The 25,185-nt window shown below is 44.3% G+C and overlaps 1 protein-coding gene across 5 annotated transcripts in view; it reads right to left on the bottom strand.

The window, feature by feature from the left end:
- DLGAP1 (DLG associated protein 1) overlaps nt 1-25,185 on the bottom strand; it is a 966,059-nt gene that overhangs the window by 287,619 nt on the left and 653,255 nt on the right. The window lies entirely within an intron of this gene.

A 25,185-nucleotide genomic window follows, 5' to 3' on the forward strand; every position in this document is an offset into this window, starting at 1 on the left:
TACATATGTACAAGACACAGATGCATAGCCAACAATTACAGGTAATTAGCAGAGAAGCATACACTGCAGACTGAGCATGCTATTCACAGCATACTGTAAGGCCACTAAAGTATATATCCCACTGTACAGTGATTATCCATGTCACATTCTTCTTATTGTTAGACTCACAATATATTCCTGTAGGTTAATTGCTGTAGTTTGCCGTTTTTACACCATCTTCTGAGACCTGCCACATAATAATTAATAGTAGTAGAAGCTCATTGAACAAGTTTCTAGCATTCCTGACCCCTGCGGAGCGCCCCCATTATCAGCAGTTCTCCATACAAGTCTAAGGGTACCGTTACACCTAGCGATGTACCAGCGATCCCGACCAGCGATATGACGCGGTCAGGATCGCTGGTGCATCGCTAGGTGGTCGCTAGTGAGCTGCCACACAGGCAGATCTCACCAGCGACATCGCTGGGGACGGGGATCACTACTTACCTGTCAGACGCGGCGATCCTGCATCCTCCCGCCCGGCTCCACGCGTCGCTCGTCGTCACAGCAGGAAGCGCCGCAGGAAGTGACTGACGAGGAATGATCCAGCAGCTTCTCGCGCGATTAGCGATAACCAGCGGGGGAGCCGGTCGGAGGTAAGTATCACATGCAGCGATATCGCTAGCAATATCGCTGCAACGTCACAAAATCGGTGACTTTACAGCGATATTGCTAGCGATATCACAGTGTGTAACGGGGGCTTAAGGGCCCTGTCACACATAGCGACTCGCCAGTGATCCCGACAACGATATGAACTTGTCAGGATCGCTGGTGTGTCGCTACATGGTCGCTGGTGAGCTGCAAAACAGGCAGCTTCACCAGCGATCAGCACCAGCGAGGACTCTGGTATCTAAGGTAAATATCGGGTTACTAATTGGCGCGCGTCACTTACAGTCATGGCCAAAAGTTTTGAGAATGACACAAATATTATATTTTCACATGATCTGCTGGCCTCTGGTTTTTATGTGTGTTTGTCAGATATTTTTATCATATACAGAAATATAATTGCAATCATATTATGAGTAACAAAAGGCTATATTGACAGTTAGAATGAGTTAATGCAGCAAGTGAATATTTGCAGTGTTGACCCTTCTTCTTCAGGACCTCAGCAATTCTCCCTGGCATGCTCTCAATTAACTTCTGGATCAAATCCTGACTGATAGCAGTCCATTCTTGAAAAATCAATGCTTTTATTTTGTCTGAATTTGAAGGTTTTTGTTTGTCCACCGTCTCTTGATGATTGACCACAAGTAGAGTTGAGCGACTTTTGTTTTTTTATGGTCGAGTTTCGTTTCGTGAAACCCGACTTTTCCAAAAGTCGGGTCGAGCAAGATCGGCCGATTATAGGGAAAAGTCGGGGTCGTCCCGAAACACGAAACCCAATGTAAGTCAATGGGGAATAAAAGTCGGCAGTGAGAGGAGGACAGGAAACACACCTACAGTGCTCATTTGAATGCCAAAAGCATCAATTCTTCTTACTTAAGCTGGTCAACCTTAATTAACTTCATAATACAAATTACGCACTGAAAAATGGGGGTTATTTGGCTAAAGTTGTGGGGGGGTAGGGCTGGCTCCAGGTTTTCATGTGCCCTGGGCGAAAGAGCGCCCCTTTAACACATACCACAACTCATCATGCTCCGATACGGCAGAGAAATAGCGGTATAGTACAATGAAAAATACTTCACTTTTTACATCTCATGACGAGGCCCATCTATTTCTCCATACAGAATCATTGGTCTCATATAATGTTTGAAACAGTATATAATGCGCTCCACATAATGCTACAGTATATGTTGGTCCCCATGGATGACGCTCCACTGTCTTATGGGCCCAAATAATGCTCCAAACATAATGGGCCCCATTTCTAAAGCTCTAGTGTATAATGGGCCCTGGAAATGCTACTCCAGTGTATGATGTCCACCTTTGGAATGTTCCAGTGTATGGTGGGCCCCATCTATCATTCTCCAGAGTATAGTGCTCCCCAAAAATTGCTGTCCCAACATTGAAAACAATCAAATAAGTCTCCTCGCTAGGGAATCCCTGTACTAGTCTGGACTCCTCGTCGTCCCCATCTTCCATCTCACTGCACAGTATTTCAACCTTGCAAGTGCTGTGATCCTGAGCAAGCAGGGGGGGCCCACTCGTTGGCGACGGCACTGGCACAGGGCCCCTGATAGTACGGTGGTGTGTCTGATGGCGGGTGGGCCGAACCTGCACTTTCATCTGCAGCTTCCTCTTTGTCACCGTGTAAGATGGAACTGTATATGGGAAGGGTAACCTGAGTTTCATCAGGGTCAGATTCAGGCCGGGTAGCGTGCGAGGGGAATGTAGTGGTCTGGGTCAATGTACCAGCAGATTCATCGAGCAGTGGCTGGGCATCAGTGCACTTGTGTCGCCCCCAGGAGTACGGTCGCCACAGTGGCATTACCTTCCTCCTAGGGAGTGTGATGTCATGCTTGGGAGCAACGAAGGATCTCTCTAGCAGGTTAACTGATTGGGCGGCGTTATTCCCACGAGTCATGACCCTCCAAACAGCGTTCATGAAGGCAAAGTGTTTGTTTTACGTGGGCAGTATGGTTGCAAAGCTGAACCTTAAAGGAATGTCCAGAAGGGCACCACCAGGAGTGGAGCCTGCGGCGTAATTTGACTCAACACGGGCAACCTCAACCATGCCAGCTACAGAACAGATGCACACATTGCAAGCTTAATTCCGTTAACGAACGAGACTCCGTCATGCCCCGCGGTCCGAGTCCGTCTTACTAGAGGGACACGTGAGGCTCTGGCACATGAGATTGGCCAATAACTGGTGTGTCATGCCCTTACATGTCCGTGGCTGCATGTGTGCTACACTGAAAAGGCCAGCGTTTGTCGCTTACAGGTGCAGATAACCTGCTGAACAACGTTAGTGATGGGGATCACTGATTACAATTATTACTCGCGAACGATGATTTCCCAGTAAGTGCAGGTCAACCGCAGTTCCGGAATTAGGCCTAACCGTCATTCCTGAAAAAATGAAAAACTTACGTGGGCAAACCACAGGTGCTGTAGCTTGCTTAACAGCTCGCCAGCCGTTCTCACGCCCAGTATGGATTACACGTGATTGCACAAAGGTGAGAAAGGGTACCGTATCCCCGGATAACATGTATGGATAGTGTACACATTCAAAAGATATGTCTATACATCAGGAGGCAGGCTCAGACGGTGTTAGGCCCAGTATGGCTTGCATGTGATTGCACAAAGGTGAGAAAAGGTACCGTATCCCTGGATAACATGTATGGATAGTGTACACATTCAAAAGATATGTCTATACATTAGGAGGCAGGCTCAGACGGTGTTAGGCCCAGTATGGCTTGCATGTGATTGCACAAAGGTGAGAAAAGGTACCGTATCCCCGGATAACATGTATGGATAGTGTACACATTCAAAAGATATGTCTATACATCAGGAGGCAGGCTCAGATGGTGTCAGGCACAGTATGGATTTGACGGCCCAGACTACACAGCGGAGGAGCAGGGAGAGGTAAAGATTGCAAATGCTGGGGCCCTGCCCAAGCAAGGGGGGCCCACTCGTGGGCGTCGGTACTGGCACTGGGCCCCTCATAGTACGGCGGTGTGTCTGACAGCGGGTGTGCACCACCACCGTCAGCGACACTTGATTGCACTATGAGGGACCCTGTGCCAGTGCCCGCGCCCAAGAGTCGGCCTACCCACCTGTCCAGGGCAACGGCACTCGCACGGTGTCGTGCGCTAGGTGGTGACCCCGGCCATGGGGGGGGAGGCAGCACAGTTAGGGAGTTTTAGAAAGTGGCATATGTTGATGTTGGACATTCAGCTGATGCAAAAGGCGAAATAGGTCAAGTCCCAGGAAGAGGTGGACCAAAGCAAGCCATTTTTCTGTCACCCTATGTGTCATCAGGGGAAGGTGGGACAAAATCCTTGGAAACCCATGCATGGTTCATTTTAATGAAGGTTAGATCATCCACATTTTGGGTTGACAGACGGGTCCTTTTTTCTATCAGGATTGATCCAGCTGCACTGAAGACTCTTTCCGATAGCATACTTGCAGCTGGGCAAGCGAGCTCCTGTAAGGCATATTGTGCCAATTCAGGCCAGGTGTCCAGTTTAGCGGCCCAATAGTCAAAGGGGAATGACCTGTGTGGGAGAACATCGATATGGGAGGAAAAGTAGTTTGTAACCATAGTTGACAACTGCTGTCTCCTGTCACTTTCCATCGATGCAGTATTACCAGTTGTGTGAGCGGTACTTGAAAAATCAGTCCACAACATTGTCATGAAACCCCTGTCTCCAACGCCACTTCTGCTGTGTGCACCATGAACACCTCTGCCAAGCTGCCCCCGGCCCGTACGGCTCGTGTGAGAACCATCACCGCTGCTGTGTGCTGGGAATGCCTCAAGCAACCGATTTACCAGAGTTGCTTGTTTATTAGCCAATATTAGGTCAAGGTTCTGCTGTGGCATGATGTTTTGTAATTTGCCTTTATAGCGTGGATCCAGGATGCTGGCCAACCAGTAGTCATCATCGTTCATCATTTTGGCAATGCGGGGGTCCTTTTTAGGATCCGCAAGGCATAATCTGACATGTGGGCCAATGTTCCCGGTGTCAATGATGCACTGCGAGTGCTGGTTGGAGGAGCACTTTCTGGCAAATCCACATCCTCCAGTCACGCACAAACCCTGTACCAGACCTTGCCACGCCAACATTTTCACTTGTCCCACGAGATGCATCCTCCTCCCCTAAGTAATCATCCCCATCATCATCCTCCTCCTCCTCTTCTTCCTCCAACTCATCCAGGAGAGGTCCCTGAGCAGACAATGGCTGAATGTCATCAACGATTCCCTCCACCTCTTCCTCCTCGTCAACATTGGCTGCAGACGCCTGCTCCTTAAGGTGCGTCAAAGTTTGCATGAGCAGACGCATAAGTGGGATGCTCATGCTTAGGATGGCGTCGAATGCGCTTACCAGCCGTGTGCATTCCTCAAAACACTGAAGGACTTTACAGAGGTCTTTCAGCTTCGACCACTGCACACCTGTCAACTCCATGTCTGCTCTCAAAGTGCCTGGCCGTGTATCCTCCCACAAATGCATTATGGCCTGCCTCTGCTCGCACAGCCGCTCCACCATGTGCAGGGTGGAGTTCCACCTTGTTGCAATGTCGATAATGAGGCGGTGGTTGGGAAGGTGGAGCAATCGCTGCAGCTTCTGCATACGAACGGAGTGTACAGGTGACCGGCGGATGTGCGCGCACAGTCTTCGCACCTTCTGGAGCAGGGCTGTTATCTCCGGATAATTTTTGAGGAAGCACTGCACCACCAGGTTCAAGGTGTGAGCCAAGCAAGGTATGTGGCTGAGTTTTGAAAGGGCTATGGCTGCCACAAAATTACGGCCGTTATCACTAACTACCTTGCCTGCCTCAAGATGTACACTGCCCAGCCATGACTCAGTTTGTCGCTTCAAGTACTCGGCCAGCACCTCGGCGGTGTGTCTGTCGCCCAAACACATCATCTGCAACACAGCCTGCTGACGCTTTCCACTAGCTGCTCGATAGGGGGACACCTCGTGTGCAACAGTGGCAGCTGCAGATGGAGTGCTCGTACGACTGCGCTCTGTGGACGAGCTTTCGCTTCTGGAGGAGGAGGGTGGAACGCCTACAGCCAACTGTTTCCTTTACCGTGGGCTAGGCAGCACTGTCCCACCACCGCTGTCCCCTGTGGACCCTGCATCCACCACATTAACCCAGTGCACAGTGATGGACACGTAACGGCCCTGGCCATGCCGACTGGACCATGCATCAGTTGTGAGGTGCACCTTTCCACTCACTGACTGCTTGAGTGCATGGACAATGCGGTCTTTCACATGATGGTGGAGGGCTGGGATGGCTTTGCGAGAGAAGAAGTGGTGACTGGGTAGGTCATAGCGTGGTACTGCATAGGCCATGAGTTCGCGGAAAGCTGCGCTTTCCACCAACCGATAGGGCATCATCTCAAACGAGATTAGTTTGGCAATGTGGGCGTTAAAACCCAGTGTACGTGGATGAGAGACTGAGTACTTTCTTGACCTACTCATAGTGTCTGGGAGGGTGAGCTGGACTTGAGAGCTGCATATGGTGGAAGTAGCGGTGGACAGGGCGGACTGAGAGAGGGTTGATGATGGTGATGGAGTTGGTGTTCTTTCTGATGGCCTAGATTCAGTATTTCGTTGATATAACAGTGGGATTCCCTGACTGCTGTGGCCTTGCAATGACACCTCAACATTTGCTGCTGTGCTAACCGGTGGGCTTACAGTGGGGGAAACAATGTAGCGTTGCTGACTACCTTCTTTGTGATCAGTTGCACATGTGGCACTTGAGGTTTGGTGTTGTGTCCACGCTTGCAAGTGCATGCTGGTAAAATGTCTAAGCATGCAACTGGTATTCAAATTTTTCAGATTTTTCCCTCGGCTAAAGGTCTTTGCGCACTTCTTACAGATAACCTTGGCCTGATCATGAGGATTTTGTTAAAAAAAGTGCCACACTGCACTCTTCCTACTTTGGCAGACATTTTGCGGCCTAGCACGCTGTGATGTTTTGACCCTCTGGACAAGCTGTCCAGCAACTTTTGATTTTTGGAACCTGTCTTTGGAGTGCTCCGGGCCTGCCAGATAACAGCTGTTGCGATGTCGATGTCTGCTGTGGATGCTCCTCATCTGAGCTATTGGAAGCAGCACCCTCTTCCCCCAATGGATGCCAATCTGGGTCAACAACTGGGTCATCCATCACCTCCTCTTCAATGTCATGTGCACCTTCCTCTGTGTCACCGTGCACTCCATGTCAGATTCATCTTGGCCTGGGTAATTCACCATTTCACTTGATAATCCAGGCATGGTATGTGAAAACAGCTCCATGGAGTAATCAGTAGTATGGCCTGCGTCATCCTTCAATCTTGGTTGGGGTGAAGGACACAAGGAAAGGTGTGGTTCATGAACATGAGCCTCCAATGACGACTCAGTGCTTTTACTTTTTACAACTTCAGAAGAGGAGACGATAGAGCTGGAGGCTGAGTCAGCAATGTAAGACAAAACTTTTTCCTGATGCTCTGGCATTAAAAGCGGTTTGCCAACTCCTAGAAAACTAAGCCTTCGAAGCCTTATGGAGCCAGACGATGACGCAGGCTCAACACCTCCTGCATTCGGTCCTATTTTGCTTTTGCCACTACCATCAGATCCACCACCAACACCATCATTACCAGCTGCCAACCCCCGCCCAATTCCACGGCCTCTTCCACCAGCCTTCCTCATTTTTGGTAGAAATGTAGACAAAATCCAACAAACTATATAGTAATGTAAAACAAGGTACAAGGTGTCTATAGGACAGGGGAGATTTAGATTTTCTGCAGACACTTGTGGACACTGGACACTTGGATTGTGTGAGGCCCACTGAATATCAGAGCGCTATGTCACAGGCTCGATGGCACAGGTGTGAAAAAAGTGACTACAGGATAAGGGAGATTTTGAATTTCTGCAGACACTTGTGGACACTGGACACTTTTGGATTGTGTGAGGCCCACTGAATATCAGAGCGCTATGTCACAGGCTCGATGGCACAGGTGTGAAAAAAGTGACTACAGGATAAGGGAGATTTTGAATTTCTGCAGACACTTGTGGACACTGGACACTTTTGGATTGTGTGAGGCCCACTGAATATCAGAGCGCTATGTCACAGGCTCAATGGCACAGGTGTGAAAAAAGTGACTACAGGATAAGGGAGATTTTGAATTTCTGCAGACACTTGTGGACACTGGACACTTTTGGATTGTGTGAGGCCCACTGAATATCAGAGCGCTATGTCACAGGCTCGATGGCACAGGTGTGAAAAAAGTGAATTGTAGAATTGGGCAGAATAGGAATCTCCCTAGAGTGTAGGTCTGTAAGAACGGAACAAGTCCTCCACTAATCCTTCCACAGTGACACACAGATAGCTTCACTGTGGCTGTGATAACAGCCGTTACACGGTACTGTGTGAGGAGCGTACACCGCTGTATGGTGTGAATAAATGCACGCTCAGTACCTCAGCAGGACAAAAAAAAAAATTGGGATTGCTTTTAAAAAAGCAGTTTGCAGAGCAGTGGGGAAACAGCAATGCAGCTGTCAGGAAGCCTTAGAAGGCAGCCTAACAACCAACACCGCTGATCCACCACAATATAGCCTCCCCTTGCACTGCACACACAGTGACTGGTGTGTTACACAGGCAAAATCGCTAGCAGCAGAAGCAGTTTTTTTTTCTTCCTCCCTGCCTAACGCTCTCCCTACAGAATCAGCAACCTCTCCCTATGCTAAGATCGGCAGAAGTAAGATGGCGGTCGGCGTGCACGCCCTTTTATAACCCCTGTGACACCCACCAAAGCAAGCCAATCACTTGCATGCCCTTCTGAAAGATGGTGGTGACCCCTGCCTATGTCATCACGTTGCCCACAGTGTCCGTGGATCCTGATTGGCTGAAAAAGAGCGCTAAACAAACTTTTGAAATGCGACTTTGGCGCGCAAGTCGCCGACCTCGTGGCCGACCTCATCCTAGGGTCGGGTTTCGTTTCATGAAACCCGACTTTGCCAAAAGTCGGCGACTTTTGAAATTGTTCGTCCCGTTTCGCTCAACTCTAGCCACAAGTTCTTAATGGGATTAAGATCTGGGGAGTTTCCAGGCCATGGTCCCAAAATCTCTATGTTTTGTTCCCTGAGCCATTTAGTTATTGCCTTTGCTTTATGGCAAGGTGCTCCATCATGTTGAAAAAGGCATTGTTGATCGCCAAACTGCTCTTGGACGGTTGGGAGAAGTTGCTCTTGGAGGACATTCTGGTACCATTCTTTATTCATGGCTGTGTTTTTAGGCAAGACTGAGAGAGAGCCCACTCCCTTGGCTGAGAAGCCACCCCACACATGAATGGTTTCAGGATGCTTGACAGTTGGCATGAGACAAGACTGGTGGTAGCGCTCACCTGGTCTTCTCAGAATAAGCCGTTTTCCAGATGTCCCAAACAATCGAAAAGGGGATTCAGAGAAAATGACTTTACCCCAGTCCTCAGCAGTCCACTCCCTGTACCTCTTGCAGAATATCAGTCTGTCCATGATGTTTTTCCTGGAGAGAAGTGGCTTCTTTGCTACCCTCCTTGAGACCAGGCCTTGCTCCAAGAGTCTCCGCCTCACAGTGCGTGCAGATGCACTCACACCTGCCTGCTGCCATTCCTGAACAAGCTCTGCACTGCTGGTAGCCCGATCCCGCAGCTGAAACACTTTTAAGAGATGGGCCTGGCGCTTGCTGGTCTTTCTTGGGCGCCCTGGAGCCTTTTTGGCAACAAGGGAACCTCTCTCCTTGAAGTTCTTGATGATGCGATAGATTGTTGACTGAGGTGCAATCTTTCTAGCTGCGATACTCTTCCCTGTTAGGCCATTTTTGTGCAGTGCAATGATGACTGCACGTGTTTCTTTAGAGATAACCATGGTTAACAGAAGAGAAACAATGATGCCAAGCACCAGCCTCCTTTTAAAGTGTCCAGTGGTGTCATTCTTACTTAATCATGACTGATTGATCTCCTGCCCTTTCCTCATCAACACCCACACCTGTGTTAATGGAGCAATCACTGAAACGATGTTAACTGGTCCTTTTAAGGCAGGGCTGCAATGATGTTGAAATGTGTTTTGGGGGATAAAGTTCATTTTCTAGGCAAATATTGACTTTGCAAGTAATTGCTGTTAAGCTGATCACTCTTTATAACATTCTGGAGTATATGCAAATTGCCATTAGAAAAAATGAAGCAGTAGACTTTGTAAAAATTAATATTTGTGTCATTCTCAAAACTTTTGGCCATGACTGTAGTTACCCGATGTGTACCTTAGAAACCTGCGTCCTCACGCTGGGAGCTGCGAACACGCAGGTTTCTAAGGTACACATCGGGTAACTAAGTGACGCACGCCGCTTAGTAACCCGATATTTACCTCAGATACCAGCTCCCAGCGCCTGCTTAGAGCGCTGGGAGCCTCGCTGATCATTGGCTCCCACTGCCACACGCAGAGATGCGCGCTGGCCAGCGGGAGAGCAACGATGAAAAAATGGCCCAGGACGATGCTGCACAATCAGCGATACCCGGCAGGGGGGCCGGTCGCTGATCCCCGTCACACACAGCGATCTCGCTGTGGCGTCACAAAATCAGCGATCTCGCTAGTGAGATCGCTGTGTGTGACGGGGCCTTAAATTGGAGGAAATGGAGTAAATGGGTTGTGTCCTGCTCACACCACTCTAAAGCCCTCGTCACACACAGCGATCTCGCTAGTGAGATCGCTGCTGAGTCACAAGTTTTGTGATGCAACAGCGATTTCACCAGCGAGATTGCTATGTGTGACACCTATCAGCTACCGGCCCCCCTACCGGGTATCGCTGATCATGCTCAAAAGCCCTGGACTTTTTTTTTATCGTTGGTCTACCGCTGTCCAGCACGCATCACTGCGTGTTGCAGGCAGGAGAGCAACGATCAGCGAGCTCCCAGCTCGTATCCAAGGTAAACAGCGGGTTTCTAAGCGCCGCGCGGCACTTAGAAACCCTCTGTGTACCTTTTGATACCAGCGCGCTGGTGCAAGGAGCTGGCAACCAAGGTAAACAGCGGGTTTCTATGTGCCGCGTGGTGCTTAGAAACCCGCTGTTTACCTTGGTTACCAGCTCCCTGCACCAGCGCGCTGGTATCTTAGGTACACAGCGAAGCGCGCGCTCATCGTCGCTGGTGCTGATCGCTGGTGAAGCTGTCTGTTTAGCAGCTCACCATCGATCATGTAGCGACACACCAGCGATCCTGACAAGGTCATATCATTGTTGGGATTGCTGGTGAGTCGCTATGTGTGACGGGGCCCTAAAGGGCCTTTTACACATAGCGACATTGCTAGCGATATCGCTAAAGTGTCACCGATTTTGTGATGCAACAGCGATAACGCTAGCGATCTTGCTTTGTGTGACACATACCTGCAACCAGCCCCCCGTTGGATATCTCTGATCACGCTCGAATGTCCTGGGCCATTTTTTCCTCGTTGGCGTCCCTCTGGTGTCGACTAGCGATGCATGGACGCAGGCAGAAGTCGTCATCATCGCTGCGGTGTGACAGGTAAGAGCGACCGCCAACGGATCGCTTATCGCTGCTGCGTCGCTGCTGAGATCTGCCTGTTTGGCAGCTCACTAGTGACCATTTAGTGATGCACCAGCGATCCTGACCAGGTCGTATCGTTGTCGGGATTGCTGGTGCATCGCTAAATGTATATCTGGATGAATCACTATATCGGTCCCACCACAGTTCCCTTTACGTTTCTCCTCTGTTATTTGTATGGTAGATCACTCAATCAATCTTCAGGAGTGCACCGTCTCCCAGCAGCTAGGAAACTGGGAGCAGAGAGCGATATACTCCTGAAGAAAAGAAGATCAGAACAACCATTTAATAGAATAACACTGCAATTTCATGCTGCTGCTAATAAAAAAAAAGCAGCATATAAATTAGCCTGCATGCTACTGTAAACTTAGAAGAGGCTGTGACATTCGCATCAGCTTTTTCATACACATGATTGGAAGGGATGCCGATAGTTGGACTATGACCAATCTAATATTGATATGATAACCTTTTCTAGGGATTAAACTTTTAAGGAGCAGACAGAGAATGAAGTTCAGTCTTGCAGTGAGAACAATTCCACTTACAATTTACATTACCACTTATTCATAATTTCTATATCTATTTAGATTATTCTATTTTTTGCTATAAATTCAGTATGACTTGGCATCATATAAGAAATGATGACTATGCTCTACAGTAAGTGATAACAGTGAGCATTTGTTTCTTAATCTGATTTCAGAAGACGTCACACTAAGCAATATCGCTAGCAATATCGCTATAACTTGTGACGTTCTAGCGATATTGCTAGCGACATCGCTGTGTGTGATACTTACCTACGACCCGCTCCCCCACTGGTTATCGCTGATTGTGCGAGAACGTCCAGGACTGTTTCTCGTCGTCAGCTTCCTGCGGCGCTTCCTGTGGAGAGACGAGCGTGGAGCCGGGCGGGAGGACGTCAGGATCGCCTAGTGTGACAGGTAAGTAGCGACCCCCAACCCCTGCGATGTCGCTGGTGAGATCTGCCTGTGTGGCAGCTCACTAGCGACCACTTAGCAGTGTACAGTGATCCTGACCGCGTCATATCGCTGGTCGGGATCGCTGGTGCATCGCTAAGTGTGACAGTACCTTAACTGCAACCCTTCAATCCCTCCTTGCTGAATGGAGCTTTGTACATGCATACTATCCATTCTCACAGGGATAAAATTTGCCAATCTGCCAATTGGTGCATTTCTGAATAGTCAGACCCATACTGATCAACAACTTATCACCTCTCCAGATAAGAGATAACTTGTTTTCACCGGACAGCCTCATTAAATTCTGCCATTTTAATTTCTCATCTTCTCAAAAAAGAAGGCTAAGAGGAGACTTAATAGCTGTCTACAAATATCTGAAGTGATGTCACAGTGTAGAGGGACCATCGTTATTCTCATTTACACGTGGAAACACGAGAAGCAATGGAACAAAACTGAAAGGGAGAAGATCACAGGACTCTTTCTTTCTCTTTCTTCCTTCCTCTCTTTCTTCGTTTTTCTGCAGTGTGATGAAATGAAGTGTTGCGTTTAGTACCGTGAGCTAGTAATCTTGTACACAGAGTGACTGAGACCAAGCAGTAGTTCCACCTTATATATAGCATGGCAATGATTACAAGGTAAAAGTTTCCCGAAGGTTCAATGAAGTTGTAAAAGCACTGTGAAGCATATGCTTGTTACTGCAGGTATGGTTTGAGAGGACTATTGATAGAAACTTCTTTGCGCCCAAGCCATCTACCAGCACAGGAACATTATCCATTCAAGCAAATACCAGAGTTGTCATCTTACTAATTCAGACACTTGCTGGTGTATGGACAATATAATTAATAGTACCTCAATGATAATGTAGTAGGGGTATGTGTAAATGCTGGTGTATTTGCTCTGGAATCTGAGGTCACTGTTCTGTACTCTAAATTTCTGCAGATGATTGCGGAATCAACGTGTGCCTACATTTCTTGCATAAATCCAATATACTTAGATCTATGCATACAGAAATTGTGAAATGCATGTTGGCTCTGTATCTTTAACAAAAACACCCTTTGTATGTAAATGCACAGAAATATGGAAGTTTCATTGTAAGGAGTAGAAGGCCATGTACCGAGAACTCTATGCACGTAACATTTCTTCTCAGCTCCCACATCCTGCAAGCATTATTCATATGATAACAGTATATGAGTAATCATTGCACGCAACAGATGTAAGAATACTAAGACAGAACATCGAGAAGACCCATCACTATGATACTGCATTACATAGGTGGCGTTACCCAAGTCCTCACCCCGGGTCAACAATTCTGTTCCTCTGCACCTATTTGCATGCACATGTTCACCACAGTAATTCTTCAGTTACACTGCTCTGGAAAGTTATTTATATTCTGCATCCACCCACTCACAGCACTAGATTCAAGGCATGAACACAATGAGCAGGAGAGAACCCACATTGTTCTGACTCAGATAGAAAGCCTTAGCACAAATGCATTGTAATTGCCTGATCACATTCAGCCCTGCAGAGTTGTACAATGCATATTCCCCAATACAATGGATCTCACTGCTGTTGCAGACAGAACTGGTTTCTTTCAATTGTATTTTTATAACAGGTTTCTATTGTCTGATATTAAATTACACCGGAATCATACGAATATTTGCCATGTTCTGGTAAGAAAAGATCTGGCAGAGGATGCAACTGAGGTTTAATGCGTACAACAGCATGTTCTCTAACCATCTTTGGCTTACGTTGTAGTACGTTGTTTGGTCTGGACAACCTAAATATGCCAGGAATTCCCTTTCCTTTATGAATCCACCTATAAATCTGTAGTCTATATGCTAAATGTAGGTGTGAAATGCTCTTGCTTGCTGGGGCATGACTGTACCTCATCCCTCACCTTTTATTCTCAAAGCAGAGGGAGGAGGATGTTATGGTTTAACCAGCAAAAGCTGTAGACAGACATTTTGTTTTTATAAAGGGCGACTCCACCACCCCCCACAACTAGAACAAAATTTTCGCACATTGGTCGTCGGGGGTGGAGGCAATTTCAAAAAAAGCAAGCTGGTCAAATGTAAATGTAACTCATGAGCTGCCAAAAAATGTTTTCCGGTTGAGGTGCCACCTGCAGGTCATTGTGTCTTTCTGCAGGTTTATGAAAATGAATGTTTAAACTGTATTTAGTGATAAAATCGTGGATGTGTGGTTTGTTTGGCTATTTCCTTGCTGAAGGGAGCAAGTTTACCTTTCAAATGGTGTATCGTGTGTGTGTGTGCGTGTGGGGCAAAGTAATCAGTGAAAAAGCAGTGCATGTTTACAAATGTTTTGGTAGTGTGTTTTGGGGTACTGTGGTGACACCTGCAGGTCATTTTTCCTTAGTGCAGGTTTATGAAAATTAATGTTTAAACTGTATTTTGTGATCAAATCGTGGATGTGTGGTTTGTTTGGCTATTTTCTTGCTGAAGGGGGCAAGTTTACCTTTCAAATGGTGTATCATTTGTGTCTGTGGATGCAGTATGAACGGGGATACAAAGGGATCATCGAAAAACAGTGTTTAGAAATAATAGAAGAAATACCGGTACAGCACCCTGATTCATTGTACCTATATACCACACTAATTCATGGCGCCATTATACTGCACTCAAATATAGAAGCATTATACCACAAACACGTATATATCTTGCTTACATAGACATAAATATATACACTCACTGGCCACTTTATTAGGTACACCTGTCCAACTGTGTGTTAAGACTTAATTTCTAATCAGCCAATCACATGGCGGCAACTCAGTGCATTTAGGCATGTAGACATGGTCAAGACAATCTCCTGCAGTTCAAACCGAGCATCAGTATGGGGAAGAAAGGTGATTTGAGTGCCTTTGAACGTGGCATGATTGTTGGTGCCAGAAGGGCTGGTCTGAGAATTTCAGAAACTGCTGATCTACTGGGATTTTCACGCACAACCATCTCTAGGGTTTACAGAGAATGGTCCGAAAAAGAAAAAAAATCCAGTGAGCGGCAGTTCTGTGGCCGGAAATGCCATGTTGATGCCAGAGGTCAGAGGAGAATGGGCAGACTGGTTCGAGCTGATAGAAAGGCAACAGTGACTCAAATTGCCACCCGTTACAACCAAGGTAGGCAGAAGAGCATCTCTGAACGCACAGTGCGTCGAACTTTGAGGCAGATGGGCTACAGCAGCAGAAGACCACACTGGGTACCACTCCTCTCAGCTAAGAACAGGAAACTGAGGCTACAATTTGCACAAGCTCATCGAAATTGGACAGTAGAAGATTGGAAAAACGTTGCCTGGTCTGATGAGTCTCGATTTCTGCTGCAACATTCGGATGGTAGGGTCAGAATTTGGCGTAAACAACATGAAAGCATGGATCCATCCTGCCTTGTATCAACGGTTCAGGCTGGTGGTGGTGGTGTCATGGTGTGGGGAATTTTTTCTGGGCACTCTTTGGGCCCCTTGGTACCAATTGAGCATCGTTGCAACGCCACAGCCTACCTGAGTATTGTTGCTGACCATGTCCATCCCTTTATGACCACAATGTACCCAACATCTGATGGCTACTTTCAGCAGGATAATGCGCCATGTCATAAAGCTCGAATCATCTCAGATTGGTTTCTTGAACATGACAATGAGTTTACTGTACTCAAATGGCCTCCTCAGTCACCAGATCTCAATCCAATAGAGCATCTTTGGGATGTGGTGGAACGGGAGATTCGCATCAGGGATGTGCAGCCGACAAATCTGCGCCAACTGTGTGATGCCATCATGTCAATATGGTCCAAAATCTCTGAGGAATGCTTCCAGCACCTTGTTGAATCTCTGCCACGAAGAATTGAGGCAGTTCTGAAGGCAAAAGGGGGTCCAACCCCTTACTAGCATGGTGTACCTAATAAAGTGGCCAGTGAGTGTATATATACACAATACACATACATATTCAGTACACATATACAGATGTATTCACAGACATACACATATATATGCACGTTAATAGAGTTAGAAAACAAATTCGGTGGCTGTAATTTAGAGAAACACAAGAAGAAGATGGAGGCTTCTTCCATTTGGAAGCATCGGCCTAGCTACTTTGTGTTCTGCTTCTGTACAAGCCAACCTAAGATTTTTTTCTAGTTGTAGGTGTATGTAAGCATGCACAATTGTCAACTACTTTAGCATTGATGACCTATCCTTAGACAACAATGACCTCTCCTAATTGGTTGGAGTTAAACAGCCAGCACCACCGCCGATGAGCTGTTACCAGTGTCTGCGGCAACAACCGCTGGCTGAAAACAATTGTTGGCGGAGCTGGCTGTTTTCTGATAGTGGCCACCGCTGGGTACTACACATCTGCCTCCTATTGAAATATCAGACATTTGCCATATATCTGACACTATCAGAAGATGGCCAACTACACAAGTGAGCATTTCCTGCCGGCGGCAGCAGCCGACACTGATAACAGCTAATCAGTGGGGATTCCGGGTGTCGGACCCTGACCGATTAGACATCCTAAAGATAGATCATCAATGCTAAAGTAGAGGACAACCTCTTTAAGTAATCGTAATTTAAAAGTAGCTCATGTGTGTTATGTACAGTATACTGTATATTGGAGAGAAGGATCTGTTTTATAGTGTACAGCAATGTGGTTAAATGTGCTGTAAGTTTTCTCTAAACTTTGGCATAAAAATCCTAAGGGAATTGAGCCTGACATCCTTACACATAAAATGAGTGGAGATATTTTTTTTCAGACAACTAATATGACAGTGGAGATGTCAGTAAGCAAAAAACACAGACTCACTTCAAACTGGAGGTGCTGAGCAGTTTGTTTTCCCCGCTATTGTACTGTAAATCAGGTCTCTTTTGAATATTTGTTTGCACCAGCTTGATTGCCAAGACCTTGCTTCATATGCAGCACATAATGTTTGCACAAAATTTGCATTCTACCTTCAGAGATCACAGGAACATTACTATTTTTGATGTTATGTTTCATAGCAACAGTTGGAATTCAGTGACGTATCAATGTGAATGACAGCAAGTCTCTTGTTCTGTAACTTTATTTATCCAAATGTTCTGGGAAAAAACTGCCTGAAATACCTCCATGCTTCCCGATAACATTGCTTCCCGATAACATTAGTATGTTAAAATGTGTCTGTGCCTGTATGTGCCTGTGTGTGTACATATGTGTGTACATGCCTGCGTGTATGTGCCTATAGGTGTGTATGAGCATGTGTGTGTGTGTGCCTGTGTGTGTATGTATGTGTGTACATGCCTGTGTGCAGTGGGAGGAATCTTTAGGTTTTTTTTTAATGTCCAAGTGAAGAGCTCCAGGTCGGGAGACATTATTTCAATATTTCACAGGACGAGTGACATTATTACAGTATTGGAGCCAGAATGGGGGACATTATTAGTTTATATGGCCAATCGTGAGACATTATTTCTATATAAGTTCTAATTGGGGGACATTAATAGTGTATAGAACAAATTGGGGCACAGTAGTAATATATTGTAGCTAGTGTTGAGCGATACCATCCGATACCCTAAAATATCGGATCGGATGGTATCGGCCCGATACGAAAAAAGTATCGGGTATCGCCGATTCCGATACCGGAAGTCCCATTCAAGTCTATGGGACTTCTGGTATCGGAATAAGAAAAACCCTTTTCTGTCCTTGGACAGCCTCTCGGGGGTGTGTACGGACTGCCGGGGGGCTGTACCGACTGCCCGGGGGTCTGTGCGGACTGCCGGGGGTCTGTGCCGACTGCCCGGGGGTCTGTGCGGACTGCCGGGGGGCTGTGCCGGCCTGCCGGTGGTCTGTACCAACTGTCTGGGGGTCTGTGCAGGCTGCGGGGGTCTGTGTAGGCATCGTCCGATGGGACTACAAGTCCCATCGGGCGATGCCTGCTACCATGACGGTGATTGACACATTAGCCAATGATGTGACAGTAGTAGACCCATCATCCGGCTAATGTGTTGAATGTAAAAAAAAAACAAAAAAACATACTACATACATACTACATACATACTACATACATGCAACATACATACTACATACATGCAACATACATGCTACATACATACTACATACATGCTACATACATGCAACATACATACTACATACATGCAACATACATACTGCATGCAACATACATACTACATGCTACATACATGCTACATACATGCTACATACATACTACATACATGCCACATACATACTACATACATACTACATACATGCTACATACATACTACATACATGCTACATACATACTACATACATGCTACATACTACATACATGCAACATACATACTACATACATGCTACATACATTCAACATACATACTACATGCATGCAACATATATACTACATGCATGCAACATGCATACTATATATATAACACATATATACTACATGCATACTACATATATACCACATGCATGCAACATACATATATACTACATATATATTACATGCATGCAACATACATATATACTACATATATACTACATGCAACATACATACTACATATATACTACATGCATGCAACATACATACATGCTACATATATACCACATATATACTACAGGCATACTACATATATACCACATGTATGCAACATACATATATACTACATATATACTACATGCATGCAACATACATACTACATATATACCACATATATACTACATGCATACTACATATATACCACATGCATGCAACATACATATATACAACATATATACTACATGCATGCAACATGCATACTACATACATACTACATATATACTACATGCATGCAACATACATACACACTACATACAGTTGTGGCCAAAAGTATTGACACCCCTGCAATTCTGTCAGATAATACTCAGTTTCTTCCTGAAAATGATTGCAAACACAAATTCTTTGGCATTAGTATCTTCATTTAATTTGTCTTAAATGAAAAAACACAAAAGAGAATGAAGCAAAAAGCAAAACATTGATCATTTCACACAAAACTCCAAAAATAGGCCAGACAAAAGTATTGGCACCCTCAGCCTAAAACTTGGTTGCACAACCTTTAGCCAAAATAACTGCGACCAACCGCTTCCGGTAACCATCAATGAGTTTCTTACAATGCTCTGCTGGAATTTTAGACCGTTCTTCTTTGGCAAACTGCTCCAGGTCCCTGATATTTGAAGGGTGCCTTCTCCAAACTGCCATTTTTAGATCTCTCCACAGGTGTTCTATGGGATTCAGGTCTGGACTCATTGCTGGCCACCTTAGAAGTCTCCAGTGCTTTCTCGCAAACCATTTTCTAGTGCTTTTTGAAATGTGTTTTGGGTCATTGTCCTGCTGGAAGACCGATGACCTCTGAGGGAGACCCAGCTTTCTCACACTGGGCCCTACATTATGCTGCAAAATTTGTTGGTAGTCTTCAGACTTCATAATGCCATGCACACGGTCAAGCAGTCCAGTGCCAGAGGCAGCAAAGCAACCCCAAAACATCAGGGAACCTCCACCATATTTGACTGTAGGGACCGTGTTCTTTTCTTTGAATGCCTCTTTTTTTCTCCTGTAAACTCTATGTTGATGCCTTTGCCCAAAAAGCTCTACTTTTGTCTCATCTGACCAGAGAACATTCTTCCAAAACGTTTTAGGCTTTTTCAGGTAAGGTTTGGCAAACTCCAGCCTGGCTTTTTTATGTCTCGGGGTAAGCAGTGGGGTCTTCCTGGGCCTCCTACCATACACTCCCTTTTCATTCAGATGCCGATGGATAGTACGGGTTGACACTGTTGTACCCTCGGACTGCAGGGCAACTTGAACTTGTTTGGATGTTAGTCGAGGTTCTTTATCCAACATCCGCACAATCTTGCGTTGAAATCTCTTGTCAATTTTTCTTTTCCGTCCACATCTAGGGAGGTTAGCCACAGTGCCAAGGGCTTTAAACTTCTTGATGACACTGCGCACGGTAGATACAGGAACATTCAGGTCTTTGGAGATAGACTTCTAGCCTTGAGATTGCTCATGCTTCCTCACAATTTGGTTTCTCAAGTCCTCAGACAGTTCTTTGGTCTTCTTTCTTTTCTCTATGCTCAATGTGGTACACACAAGGACACAGGACAGAGGTTGAGTCAACTTTAATCCATGTCAACTGGCTGCAAGTGTGATTTAGTTATTGCCAACACCTGTTAGGTGCCACAGGTAAGTTACAGGTGCTGTTAATTACACAAATTAGAGCAGCATCACATGATTTTTCAAACAGTGCCAATACTTTTGTCCACCCTCTTTTTTATGTTTGGTGTGGAATTATACCCAATTTGGCTTTAGGACAATTCTTTTTGTGTTTTTTCATTTAAGACAAATTAAATGAAGATGATAATACCAAAGAATTTGTGTCTGCAATCATTTTCAGGAAGAAACTGAGTATTATCTGACAGAAATGCAGGGGTGTCAATACTTTTGGCCACAACTGTATATACTACATATATACTACATGCATGCCACATGCATATTACATATATACTACATATATACCACATGCATGCAACATGCATACTACAAATATACTACATGCATGCAACATACATACATACTACATACATACTACATGCATGCAACATACATATATACTACATGCAATACATTCATACAATACATACAGTGCATATCACATAGAGTACATACTCACCATCACTTGTCACTTTGTTCTCCGAAGCCATTGTCATCTATGGAATAAATATTAAAATAACAAACCACCAATATACTTACCCCTGATCCGCAGAAGTCCACGAGTGTCCCACGTCGATCTTACGTGGAGAACAGCAGCATCAGCTGATGCTACCGTTCTCTACGGGCTCCAGGAATCCAATGACGGGAGGTAGGTATCCTTCCGCACTGTATTCCTCCGCCACCGTAAAAAAAAGTCCCTAGTCTCACTCTATGGCATTGCTGTGTGAGAAATTTCCCACGCAGCTTTTTCCATAAAGTGAGACTAGGGACTTTTCTTTTTACTGTAGCGGAGGAATACAGTGCGGAAGGATACCTACCTACCTTCATTGGATTCCTGGAGCCCGTAGAGAACGGTAGCATCAGCTGATGCTGCTGTTCTCCACGCAAGATCGTCGTGGGACACTCATGGACTTCTGCTGATCAGGGGTAAGTATATTGGTGGTTTGTTATTTTAATATTTATTCCATAGATGACAATGGCTTCGGGGAACAAAGGGACAAGTGATGGTGAGTATCTACTCTATGCTATATGTACTGTATGTCTATATGTATGTATTATATGAATGTATTGTATGTAGTATATATGTATGTTGCATGCATGTAGTATATATGTAGTATGCATGTGGCATGCATGTGGTATATATGTAGTATGCATGTATGTTGCATGCATGTAGTATATATGTAGTATGCATGTTGCATGCATGTGGTATATATGTAGTATGTATGTTGCATGTAGTATATATGTAGTATATATGTATGTTGCATGCATGTAGTATATATGTGGTATATATGTAGTATGCATGTTGCATGTAGTATATATGTAGTATATGTATGTTGCATGCATGTGGTATATATGTAGTATGCATGTAGTATATATGTGGTATATATGTAGTATGCATGTTGCATGCATGTAGTATATATGTAGTATGTATGTTGCATGTAGTATATATGTAGTATAGATGTATGTTGCATGCATGTAGTATATATGTGGTATATATGTAGTATGCATGTTGCATGCATGTAGTATATATGTTGTATATATGTATGTTGCATGCATGTAGTATATATGTAGTATGTATGTATGTTGCATGCATGTAGTATATATGTAGTATGTATGTTGCATGTAGTATATATGTATGTTGCATGCATGTAGTATATATGTAGTATGTATTTTGCATGTAGTATATATGTTGTATATATGTATGTTGCATGCATGTAGTATATATGTATGTTGCATGCATGTGGTATATATGTAGCATGCATGTAGTATATATGTGGTATATATGTAGTATGCATGTTGCTTGCATGTGGTATATATGTAGTATGTATGTATATATGTTGCATGCATGTAGTATATATGTAGTATGCATGTAGTATATATGTAGTATATATGTATGTTGCATGCATGTAGTATATATGTGGTATATATGTAGTATGCATGTTGCATGCATATAGTATATATGTTGTATGTATGTATGTTGCATGCATGTAGTATATATGTGGTATATATGTAGTACGCATGTTGCATGCATGTAGTATATATGTTGTATATATATATATATATGTTGCATGCAAGTGGTATATATGTAGTATGCATGTAGTATATATGTAGTATGTATGTAGTATGTATGTTGCATGCATGTAGTATATATGTGGTATGTATGTTGCATGTAGTATATATGTAGTATATATGTATGTTGCATGCATGTAGTATATATGTAGTATGTATGTTGCATGTAGTATATATATATGTTGTATATATGTATGTTGCATGCATGTAGTATACATGTAGTATGCATGTAGTATATATGTAGTATGTATGTTGCATGTAGTATATATGTATGTTGCATGCATGTGGTATATATGTAGTATGCATGTAGTATATATGTGGTATATATGTAGTATGCATGTAGTATATATGTAGTATGTATGTTGCATGTAGTATATATGTAGTATAGATGTATGCTGCATGCATGTAGTATATATGTGGTATATATGTAGTATGCATGTTGCATGCATGTAGTATATATGTTGTATATATGTATGTTGCATGCATGTGGTATATATGTAGTATGCATGTAGTATATATGTAGTATGCATGTTGCATGTAGTATATATGTATGTTGCATGCATGTAGTATATATGTAGTATATATGTAGTATGTATGTTGCATGTAGTATATATGTTGTATATATGTATGTTGCATGCATGTAGTATATATGTATGTTGCATGCATGTGGTATATATGTAGCATGCATGTAGTGTATATGTGGTATATATGTAGTATGCCTGTTGCATGCATGTGGTATATATGTAGTATGTATGTTGCATGCATGTAGTATATATGTAGTATGCATGTAGTATATATGTAGTATATATGTATGTTGCATGCATGTAGTATATATGTGGTATATATGTAGTATGCATGTAGTATATATGTTGTATGTATGTATGTTGCATGCATGTAGTATATATGTGGTATATATGTAGTATGCATGTTGCATGCACGTAGTATATATGTTGTATATATGTATGTTGCATGCAAGTGGTATATATGTAGTATGCATGTAGTATATATGTAGTATGTATGTAGTATGTATGTTGCATGCATGTAGTATATATGTAGTATGTATGTTGCATGTGGTATACATGTAGTATATATGTATGTTGCATGCATGTAGTATATATGTAGTATGTATGTTGCATGTAGTATATACTGTATATATGTTGTATATATGTATGTTGCATGCATGTAGTATATATGTAGTATGCATGTAGTATATATGTAGTATGTATGTTGCATGCATGTAGTATATATGTAGTATGTATGTTGCATGTAGTACATATGTATGTTGCATGCATGCAGTATATGTGTAGTATGCATGTTGCATGTATGTAGCATGTATGTAGCATGTATGTAGTATGTATGTTGCATGTATGTAGCATGTAGCATGTACTGTATGTAGCATGTATGTAGCATGTAGTATGTATGTAGTATGTTTTTTTTTTTTTTTTTTACATTCAACACATTAGCTGGATGATGGGACTACTACTGTCCCATCATTGGCTAATGTGTCAATCACTGTCATTGTAGCAGGCATCGCCCGATGGGACTTGTAGTCCCATCAGACGATGCCTGCACAGACCCCCGCAGCCTGCACAGACCCCCGGACAGTCGGCACAGACCACCGGCAGGCCGGTACAGACCCCTGGCAGTCTGCACAGACCCCCGGGCAGTCGGCACAGACCCCCGGGCAGTCGGCACAGACCCTTGGCAGTCTGCACAGACCCCCGGGCAGTCGGCACAGACCCCCCGGAAGGCCCGAACTGACGGCGCATCATGATGCGCACAGACCGCGCATCATGATGACGTCATTTCGGCAGCCAATCAGAGCCACAATAGTGGCTCATTGCATTATGGGAACTTCCGATTCCGATATCCAATATTGAAAAAATATCGGTACTCGGTATCGGAATTCCGATACAGCGAATATCGGCCGATACCCGATATTTGCAGTATCGGAATGCTCAACACTAATTGCAGCTAAAATGAGAACATTTTTACTATATAGTGGCCTGAATAATGGAAGTTATTACTATAAACTACTGTCACCCTGGCTCTACAGCTCAGAACCCTCACTTAGTCCTGTTTAGGTCCATTACCTTTGGCGTTTTGCAAGCTCATGGTTTCTGGTGACACGTCATCCTTTCTAAGGCCCCCTTGTGGAAGGCTACTCTGTCTCTTCGGTCACTTCAAGGTCGTGCTACTCTCTTGTTCCTTAGTTTCCTTTCTGTAGTTCACCCATAATGGCAGCACTGCTCACAGACACCTCCTATAACCACTTGAAATTGTCTCTATCTGACTAGCCAACAGGAAATAGTTACTCTTCCTAACACTAATCCCTCCCCCTGTGGGATAGTCCCAAACATTAACTACTTCTGACCCTGCTGTCTGTTGCTGGACAGAACTTCCTATATTTAACTATACATTATACACTACCTGTAACACTATGCATATTATACTTACAATACTTATCACACTCTGTACATTACACAGAAACATATTACATTTCACATGGCACATTACATCACGATATTCACAAAGATGCAGTACAGTACACAATTCCCATGACATTACAACACAGCACAATGGGTATCAGCCATTATCCACCACCCTTACAATGTCACTGGATTTACCTGTATTGTGTATACATTTATCTACAAATCTCTCACGTGTAACTGACATTGGTGTCAATATTGTTAGTACAGTGATTTTTGGTAATGAT

The sequence above is a fragment of the Dendrobates tinctorius genome, unplaced genomic scaffold (genome assembly GCF_039654945.1).
Source record: "Dendrobates tinctorius isolate UK_male_01 unplaced genomic scaffold, ASM3965494v1 ptg000171l, whole genome shotgun sequence".
NCBI lineage: Eukaryota > Metazoa > Chordata > Amphibia > Anura > Dendrobatidae > Dendrobates > Dendrobates tinctorius.